The sequence below is a fragment of the Brassica napus genome, chromosome C4 (genome assembly GCF_020379485.1).
Source record: "Brassica napus cultivar Da-Ae chromosome C4, Da-Ae, whole genome shotgun sequence".
Lineage (NCBI taxonomy): Eukaryota > Viridiplantae > Streptophyta > Magnoliopsida > Brassicales > Brassicaceae > Brassica > Brassica napus.
Window position 1 is genome coordinate 49,533,238 of NC_063447.1, and position 10,714 is coordinate 49,543,951.

Genomic DNA, 10,714 nt, shown 5'->3' on the forward strand with positions numbered 1-10,714 from the left:
TGTGGTACCAAACTATTGATGAGTCTGGCCATTCAGGATTATTAAAGAGTGGTAAAATGTGTAAAGAAAATCCTGAATGTGTATATGGTGTACGTTTCCTGATGTTGATTCCTGGTCAAAAGAAAGAAATTAAATTCATTAATTGGTCAAAAATAGTTGAGTCGATTACAATTCACCGAGACTTGATAAAAGATTTAAGGAGAGGGTTGTGGTCAAGTGGTTCCTCGGTTTGTCTGCGCTAACAGTCCTGAAAAATGGCCAATATGAAATGTAATGCACAACACACAAGGAAATAGTCTAATAATCATCACAGGGTCTGATAAAAATACGTAGAGAGTTTTTTAGAGTTTTTTTAAAACACAAGCAATCCGAAATAAGAAAACTAAGAAAATAAAAGAAATAATAGCAATATGGTACATAAGTAGCATCCTCCCCAGACTTACTTCACACCGTCTCGGTGTGAAAATAATTCCAAGAGAGATTACCGATCAGGTGTTGCGGTCAGTGCGCCTCTTCGAGCGCTCTCTCCAATGCTCCATCATCATCAGAGTCCTCCGCTGCCTCAGGTCCAGCAGCGGTGTCGTGAGCGCCTGAATCGTCATCGCTATCTCCAGAAACAGCTGGCTGTGATGCGCATCCCTTCTTAATGTTGCAGATTCCCTTCCACATCTTCAGCAGTATGGAGTTGTTGGTTTGATGGCTCTTGATGGACCAAGCGTTGATCTCAGCAGCGGATGCAGTAGCGGGAGGTGCTGGTGGCAGCATATACGGAGTGAAATCCGTGGGGAAAAGACTTTCCCCATCTTCAGGCTCCTCCTCTATATCATCATGTGGTGCCTGCTGGTGTGTCGATGATGATGCGACTCCTTTCTTCTTCAGTGTCGCGGGTCTGGCACAGAGAAATGCAGGCGGTGGTAGAAATATGAGAGCACCTGGATCAGTCAGCTCGGTGATGGCGGTATAGGGTAGTTTGACAAATTGCTCTCTCCCTTGTGGGTCATGGAACTGGTAGATATGAGGGGCTGACTTGTCGATGCTACCTCGCCAAGGGCCGGTGAGGTAGTGGCTGCTAATGAGTGCTCTCATGTCGAAAAAGTTCTGATGCATCCCCTTCTTATCCACCACTCTGTCCAAAGGTGGAAGAAACACTCCACATTACCTTAAGATCCGTGTGATAACCGCTCCAAACCCACATCTCTTCGTGTCTGAAACTTTGAAGTACGCAAGCTTCTCCGCGATCACAGCTCCTATGTTTATGTCCTTCCCGCTAACATAGGTAATGTCTGCGCCCTGAGGCCATAGGTGTCCAGCCCCGATGAACAGAAGAGCTAGCTCATCTTTTGTCACTGCAGCGGGTTCTGTCTTTCCATAGATAACACTGCTGATCGCTCTCACTGCATATCGCAGAACAGGGCTACAAATTCTAGCTTGCTTGGCCTCTCGAGAGATGAAGTTTCCTGAAGCGATGAATTTCCAGAAATCATTGTGTTCCGGGAAGTCAGGAACACAAGATTGACGTCCTTTCCCGAACCCAAAGACGTCGCACAGTTGAAAGATGGTCATGGAGTGGAACTGCCTGTTCACAATGAAGGAGAACATTGCCTTATCAGCTACCGGGTTGTCCTCGTCAGGATGGTAGAGGCGGGCTGATGCGAGGAACTGCCTGGTCAAATCAGCATAGCAATCACAGTGAAGATCGAAGATGTTCCCCAGGCCAATCTTCTCGAACAAGGATTCAATATCCTCGGTTATCCCCAATGCATCTGTAGTGTCTCTGTGAGCGAAGCGCGACGGACATATTTCCACTCCCCTCATCTGCTCGTAGAAATCATCATCATGTATATCCCACTGCTGGGTTATCTCTCGATTCGCAGGATGAGACCTATCCGTCTTTCGGAAATTGCCCTTGTGCTGAGCCTAGCAGTCTGTACCGAGGAACTCCCACGCTCACCCTGCTTCTTCTGTCTCTTAGGCATTATCTGCAAAATTAATTCATCAAAACCCAAGTAAGAGACAAATAGAAAAACACTCTTATAAAATCAATTCTGATCAATCCCCTAAACATGTAAAAATTTAGCACACATCTCTTCTCAAAACTCAAGATAACACATCACACTCCATTCCAATTTTCGTTTTTCAATTAAACTCCAAAATTAAAATTTTTATTTTCAGTTCCAAATTCATAATTGCTTAAAGAATCATGCTGCAAAGTGTTAATCATCATGAATATTCAAGCATTTCATTCAAACAATTAGAATTTCCAGTTTTAATTTGAACTTTTATCAACATTATGACCATTGGAAATTATTTCTCTAAAATCTCAATTCAACCCACGAATTGGCAATCAAGGTAACCCATGAGTATAATCATCACAAATAAACCATCCTAGATGCCATTCCATTTAGAATTCGGAGATTCCCCAACATCAAACCCTAGGGCGATTTTAGATTCCAAAATTAGAGAGTCATACCTGTGTCTTGATGAAAACTGATGGTAGAAACGGATAGAGCTTGAAAAACTAATGAGTTTGGCACCAAGAATTACAAAAATCGGATGAGAGATGATGGAAATCGAATTTGGTGTTCTTGAGAGGTTTGAGAGAGTTTGAGAGGACAGGAAGATGAAATGATATGTGTTTTGATTGATATTTTCGCGAGTTGGGTGTTTTATGGGTGTTTTCCGGTTTAAATTAAGTGAAATCAAACCGTGCAATACTTACCTTAGATCGACCGATCCGACGCGTATGGATCGGTCGATCTTCTCCTGAGATCGACCGCTCTACCTCACCCAGATCGAGTGATCTCTTACATGGATCACCCGTTCTGTTTCTTTAGGATCGATCGATCTCTGCCTGATCGTGATACATGCCTGAAAATCATCTAAAAACACAACCAAAAATCAATTCACACAAGAAAACATAATCACAAAAGAGAAAGAAAATCAAACCATGTGGGTTGCCTCCCACTCAGCGCTTGTTTAAAGTCGCGAGCCTGACTATTTTGTTGTCCTTAGGCGAGATCAGGTTCCGATAAAGGAATGTTGGTTCCTTCTTCGGGTTTTGCATCTGTGAAGTAAGGTTTTAGCCTCTGCCCATTGACTGTGAACTTCCTCCCATTCTCTTCCAAGACAACAGCTCCATAGGTCTAACCTCGTGATGGTGATGTGAAAGGTCCGGACCAACGAGACTTAAGCTTTCCAGGAAATAGCTTGAGTCTAGAGTTGAACAGAAGGACTTTGTCTCCAGCAGCGAAGTCTCTCGGGATTATCTTTCTGTCATGCCACGCCTTAGTTCTTTCCTTGTAGATTTTGGTGTTCTCATAGGCGTTCAACCGAATCTCGTCCAGCTCGTTCAACTGAACCATCCTCCTTTCTGCAGCGGTTTTAATGTCGAAGTTCATCAACTTCGTTGCCCAAAAACCACTGTACTCCAATTCCACAGGTAGGTGACAAGACTTTCCATAGACCAGATTAAAGGAGTGGTGCCCAAGGGAGTCTTGTAGGCGGTTCTATACGCCCATAAGGCGTCATCAAGCTTCACAGCCCAGTCTTTCCTTGTTTTGCCTACAGCCTTCTCCAAAATCCCTTGATTTCTCGGTTCGATATTTCAACCTGCCCACTTGTCTGAGGATGATAAGGTGTAGCTACCTTATGCTTTACTCCATGTTTCTTCAGCAGTTTATCGAACGTCTTGTTGATGAAGTGAGAGCCTCCATCACTAATAACCACTCTCGGGATCCCGAATCTTGGAAAAATGACTGTCTTGAACATTTTCTTGACAACACTAGAGTCATTTGTCTTGCTGGCTAGTGCTTCCACCCACTTGGAGACATAATCAACCGCAACCAGGATGTACTCATTTCCATAAGAAGATGGGAAAGGGCCCATAAAATCAATTACCCATACATCAAAAACTTCAACTTCAAGGATGAAATTTTGGGGCATCTCATTTCTCTTACTGATGTTGCCCTTCCGCTGACATGCATCACACTTTGAGACAAACTCATGGGCGTCTCTGAAAAGTGTAGGCCACCAGTAACCAGCCTGCAGGACCTTAGAAACCGTCTTGAATGTTGCAAAATAGCCTGCGTATTCTGAACTATGGCAGTGGAAAAGAATCCCTTGCATCTCATTCTCCAGAACACATCTCCTGAATAAACCATCTGAGCATCTCTTGTAGAGGAAGGGATCATCCCAGTAGTAGTGGTTCACATCTCTCATGAACTTCTTCCTCTCATACCCCTTCAGGTTCGGTGGTTCAATTCCAGCACATAGGTAGTTTGCAAAGTCTGCAAACCATGGGAGATCATCCTGAATTTGTCTCATGACACAGCAATCAGCCTGATCCAAATACTCGTCCTCCAGCAAGGTGATCACATAGACATTCTCCTCGGGTAATGTATCATCCAGTGGTGTTTCAGCTTCCACTCTCATTCGGGAAAGATGATCTGCCACTCCATTTTCTGCTCCTCTCTTGTCTCTGATCTCAATATCAAACTCCTGTAGCAGTAAGATCCACCTTAAGAGTCTCGGTTTAGCATCTTTTTTCGTCATCAGGTACTTCAAGGCTGCATGATCTGTGTGCACAATTACTTTCGAGCCCACCAAATAGGACCTGAACTTCTCGAAAGCATAAACTACTGTCAGCAACTCCTTCTCAGTGGTAGCATACTTGATTTGAGCATCATCAAGCGTTCGGCTGGCATAATAGATCACATGGAGTTTCTGTCTTTTCTCTGCCCCAAAACAGCTCCAATCGCGTAATCACTTGCGTCACACATTATTTCAAATGGCAAGTCCCAATCTGGTGGCTGCACAATGGGAGCACTGACTAGAGACTTCTTGAGAATCTGAAACGCAGCGAGGCAGTCAGCATCAAAAACAAACTTCGCTTCTTTGCACAGCAGACGGGTGAGTGGCCTCGCTATCATAGAGAAGTCTTTGATAAACCTCCTGTAGAAACCGGCATGTCCCAGAAAACTCCGAATATCCCTCACTGTCCTGGGAGGCTGTAGGCTGGTCATAACTTCAATCTTTGCTTTGTCAACCTCGATACCCTGCTCTGATATCCTGTGACCCAAAAACATGCCATCTTTCACCATGAAATGGCACTTCTCCCAATAGCACTAGCACAAAGTACCATGGACAGGTGAATGTTGTCTTCCTTGGTCCTTGGATGATCTCTGGATGAATGGGTATCTGAAAGAAAAACCCGGAGTAGCCATCGAGAAAACAGTAGTAGGGGTGGTTGGCTAGTCTTTCCAGCATCTGGTCAATGAAAGGAAGTGGGAAGTGGTCCTTCCTTGTAGCTGAGTTTAGCTTCCTGTAGTCAATGCACATCCTATGCCCTGTGACTGTTCTGGTAGGAATCAGCTCAGCCTTCTCATTTGTGATGACAGTGATGCCACCCTTCTTAGGAACCACATGAACCGGGCTCACCCAAGTGCTGTCTGAAATTGGGTAGATCACCCCTGCACTCAACAGCTTTAGAATCTCCTTTTTCACAACTTCCATCAGTTTGGGATTCAGTCTTCGCTGGTGCTCTATGGACGTCTTTGACTCATCCTCCAAGTGAATCTTGTGCATGCAAAGATCTGGAGAAATACCTGTAATATCATCCAAAGAGTACCCCAATGCTTTTCTATACTTTCGCAATTTTGAAAGAAGCAAAGCGGTCTCCACATTATTCAGGTTAGCACAAATAATAACAGGATATGTGGAATTCGGTCCCAAGAATGCATACCTCAGCCCAGCTGGGAGGGCTTTAAGTTTCACCTTTGGAGCATTCTCCTCACTCCAATCTGGTTGAGAGGATGACGGTTTGACGGTTTTATCGGTGCCTGAGTCTTCAAGGATGATATAGGCGACATGCTTCTCAATCGGTGAGGCTGAATCCAAAATCTCAGAAAATCCAACCACTTCTTGGTTCATGAACCCGAACTCACTCTCCCTTTGGGTCAATGCGACTTGTAGAGGATCATCAGTGTGCAACTCTTCATCCATTTCCTCCACCAGTTCAGTCAATGTATCAACCCAGAAAGTCTGTCCATCAATAGTCGGATTTTTCAGCACCTTCTCCACATTGTATCTCATCGCCATGTCTCCTAGACGTAAGTCTATATGCCCATTCTGTACATCAATCATGGCTCCAGCAGTAGCTAAAAACGGTCTGCCCAAAATGAGAGGATCTTTAGGTTCCTCTTCCAGCTCAAGAACTACAAAATCGGTAAGCACATTTCCCTTTCCAACACCAACAGGGATGTTTTCTAGTACACCGACTGGTCTTCGCACTGATCGGTCAGCAAGGACCAAGGAGACCCTTGTAGGTTTGTAGTTCGTCATGCCTAGCCTCTCAGAGACAGAGAAAGGCATTACGCTCACTCCTGAACCCAGATCGCAGAGACTCCTCTCAAAGGTAAGTGATCCAATGCGGCATGGTAGAACAAATGCTCCGGGATCTTCACGCTTTTTAGGCATGACATTTTGTAGAACTGCACTACATTCCTCATTGAGGATCAACACACCACGCTCTAGGCTCATCTTATCGGTAAGAATCTCCTTCATGTACCTTTTAAGAGAAGGTACCATCTTCACCGCTTCAACGAATGGCAATCTCACATGTAACTCCCCAACAAGGTTCTTTAGCTTCTCGTACTCACGTTCTTTGATCTTCTGCCTTGGTCTGGATGGGTATGGAGCCTTAGGAACATAAGCAGGAGGCGCCACATACACCTCTTCAGGTTCAGAGGAATTTGGCTTCGTTGACACGGGATCGGTCGATCCACATGGACCCGATTGGTCGATCTCCGTCCCCTTAGATCGGTCGATTTGTTCCTGAGATCGGTCGATCTTTTTCTTATTCGATCCCTCAATCGTTTTTCCACTCCTAAGTGTTGCAGCATTCACAAACTCCTTGGGATTCGTCTCTGACTTCCCTGGTAGAAATCCAGGTGCTGTTCTGCTGCTGGAAGCGGTTTGAGCAACTTGCTTTTCCAAAACTTTCAAATGGGTGTTCAAAGCTTCAAACTTCACATTAAGCTCTCCATACATGTTATCCACCTTGGTGTTTATCTCTGAAGTGCTATTCTTCTGACCTTCTAGCACCATTTGCAGCATCTTCTTAATTTCGTTATCCTGGGAAGACTGTGACGAAGAGGCATTCCCTTGATTCTGGTAGTTGTTGTACTGCTGCCTTTGCTGAAATCCTGAGTTGCCCGAGTTGTTCCCCTGATATTGATTTCTGTTCTGATATCCTTGGTTGAACACACTCTGGTTCTGATTCTGGTTCTGCCTGTTTCCTGCCTGAGGGTAGGACTGATGTTGTGGATTCTCCACATTGTTGCTCCGGTAAGACAGATTATTTTGCTGATTTTGACTCCATCCAAGGTTCTGATTGTAGCCTCTGTTGTAGTTTCCTTGACCACCAATGTAGTTCACATCAGCTTGCATATCATCTGAATCATCACCAACAGTTTCTTGTGAGGAACGATAGCCTTGCTCCTCCACAAATTTCACAGATTTCTGATCTCTCTTGAGAAGCATCTCAATCTTGGCATTCATAACCAACACCCTTTTGGCTGGTGTCAAACCTTGACTTGCGGTTTGCTTTGCTGGATGACAGGTTGTTCAGCAAGGTGTAAGCTTCTTCAACAGTCTTGGTCATGAAATCACCATTACTTGCTGTGTCCATGGCATCTTGACTCTCTTCATGAACTCCATTATAGAAAATGTTCAGCAAGCTCACATCAGTGTAACCATGGTGAGGGCAGTCCTGTGTGTACTCCTTGAAACGCTCCCAAGCCTCATGAAAGCTTTCTGAATCAAGCTGCTGAAAGCTTCCAATTCTGCTTCTCAGATATGTGGACCTTGACTTGGTGAAGAAATGCTGTAGAAAAGCAGCTCTTGTCTCTTCCCATGTAGTAAGAGATCTTGGAGGGATGGACTTTAACCATCTGATAGCTTTATCAGCTAAGGAAAACGGGAACAACCTGCATTTCAAAGCGCCTTGAGGAACTCCATTATGTCTGTTGGTGTCACAGACTCGCTCAAAATGCTCCAAGTGATACATCGGGTCCTCAGACGGGTTTCCATGAAACGGATTTTTCTCCACCAAATTAATGAGACCAGTCTTGATCTCAAAGTCTCTTCTCTCAATGGGAGGTGAGCGAATCCCAGAACGATCGGCATAGAATGCATCTGGTGTATCATAATGTGCAAGCGTCATCCTAGGCATGCCATAGTCTCCAGCCTGTTGTCTTGCAGCTACACCAGCCTGCTGATTATCACCAGCATTGTTGCCTTCTCGTTCATCTACAGGAATTGGATTTTGCGTGTTGTCCTGAAACTGGTCTTCTTGGTGTTCAGCCATTTCAACCTCTTCAGCGGACTCAAGTCTTTTCTTTTTCACTTGTCTCTCTAGGCGGCCGAGCTCTAACTCCAAAGGTATTAAATTCGATGATCCTTTGCTTCTAGTATGAAATCCGCTCATTCACCTGAAAACACAAACAGAAAGAGAAAGACAGAAACATTAGACAAAATAAAAATGCTATAGTCCACATGTTTGAAATCCAATCAAAGAAGGCATCTTTTCCCTTTGCATCAAGTCGGTATATGGGAAAAGGAGCCCTACCATTCTCATCAACATGAAGTTCTGAACGAGCACATATATCAACTAAATCCAGTCTTGACTTCAAATTATCCTTTGTTTACCTTGAACATTAAGGATCGTGTTCATGAGATTGTCAAAAAAGTTCTTCTCAATATGCATGACATCTAAATTATACCTTAGCAGATGATCCTCCCAGTACACATAACTAAGCAAGAACAACACGATTTTGATGAAGAAAACATGATAAGATTGTATTAAAACAGAGTAAAGGTTCAGAAGATCTTCTCCAAATGGTTTTGAGATGAACTCCTTTACAAATCTTCACAAATCACACAAAACAAGTTACAAAACTCTCAAATCTCTCTCAAGAACTTGTAAATCTCCTTCTTGGTCGTCTCTGGTCTTTTCTGAGTCCCCGGCAACGGCGCCAAAAACTTGATGTGTCGAGTTTTAACCCGATTATCTAATTGTAAGTGCACAGTAAAGTACGCAGTAGTAATGCGGGATCGAATCCACAGGGACCGATGATCACACGTAGAGTTGCAGACAAGTTAATAGCTACAGCGAACGAAGATATATTTTTGATGTTTTTTTATTTAATTTTCTTTAGTGTCACAAAACATAAACAAGTTGTAAAAAGATGATTTAAACGATTTGAAAACTATTTTAAAACAAACGTTGGGCATTGGGAATTCTCAGGGATTTCTTTTTAATCAAGATACAATTAATGGCAGACACAGGGATATATTAAGAACCGTCTAGAACTCAAACACGATATTAGAATTAACCTACTTCCGTAGCGCTAATTCTCTATGTTATAGAAATCTCCACACTAACTTCCGCTGAGTTTCAATTTCTAAACAAGCATTAAGAACAGGTTCAATATGTTCACAAAGCGCAATAACATCAACTTCCGAGGGTTAAGGACACTTTGCTCATCTAAAGTGTTTTCGGAAGTTCAAACAATCACTTTCGGTGCATCAAACAATCTGATATCATGAACTAAGTGATCAATTCAGTTCAAGCAGTAAGAAATCCATTAGATGAAGAACCAAAACGTAATCCCTTAGTCTACACACGTTTATGAATCAAAACATCAAGAAATCCCCTATGAGAACCCCTAAACCAACTAGATGACTACTCACACATAACTAAGCAAGAACAACACGATTTTGATGAAGAAAACATGATAAGATTGTATTAAAACAGAGTAAAGGTTCAGAAGATCTTCTCCAAATGGTTTTGAGATGAACTCCTTTACAAATCTTCACAAATCACACAAAACAAGTTACAAAACTCTCAAATCTCTCTCAAGAACTTGTAAATCTCCTTCTTGGTTGTCTCTGGTCTTTTCTGAGTCCCCAAAAGTCGAGAGTTTTTTTTCCATTATTGAGGGGAGTGGGTAAAAAGGAGTGAAAAGCTCGGTGGTGGCGTGTGGAGCCCGTAGAGCGTGGGATCGGTCGATCCACATGGACCGGATCGGTCGATCTAGTGCATGAAACAGTAGCGACAAGTTCTGCTTTTAGTCTTAGCTCTGGATCGGTCGATCCACAGACAATGGATCGGTCGATCTATGTCCTGTGCGATCAATACTTCTCATTCGGTCCATTGTTCGGTCCATCTTGCTTCTGAATAAATCCCGAATGCGTTCTTTTCTTGCAAGCTATCTAGTAACCTGCATATTACACTTAAGAACACCAAAACGCATCAAATAGACCAAAACATTAATTAAAACTGACCATTTAATTGCTCCAAAACGAGTTTAAAACCGTTAACAACACGGAATATCAATGGCAGATCCCAGAAAATACTTTTTTTGTGCCAGTTATGTAGGTCTCCAACAGCATCTACCGGAAAACGCTCATGTCCATCGATGTCTGGCGTCCTTTCTGCACCAAAATTTCTTAGTTGTGTCTTCAAATCTTTCCCACAAATTTCCGGAGGTGGACTGTCAAATACCCTCTTGTTCTTCGTAAACAAATTCCTACTCCTACGATATGGATGATCAGGTGGTAGGAATCTCCTGTGACAGTCAAACCAACACGTTTTCCTTCCGTGTTTTAGTTGGAAAGCATCAGTGTTATCTTGACAATATGGACATGATAGCCT

The 10,714-nt window shown here is 43.2% G+C and overlaps 1 non-coding gene across 1 annotated transcript; it reads left to right on the forward strand.

Annotated features, from left to right (window-relative positions):
• Window positions 1-7,748: 7,748 nt before the first annotated feature.
• On the forward strand, window positions 7,749-7,855 carry LOC125586689. Its single transcript, XR_007323225.1, has one exon. It is a non-coding gene; the product is annotated as a small nucleolar RNA R71 (small nucleolar RNA).
• Window positions 7,856-10,714: the final 2,859 nt, after the last annotated feature.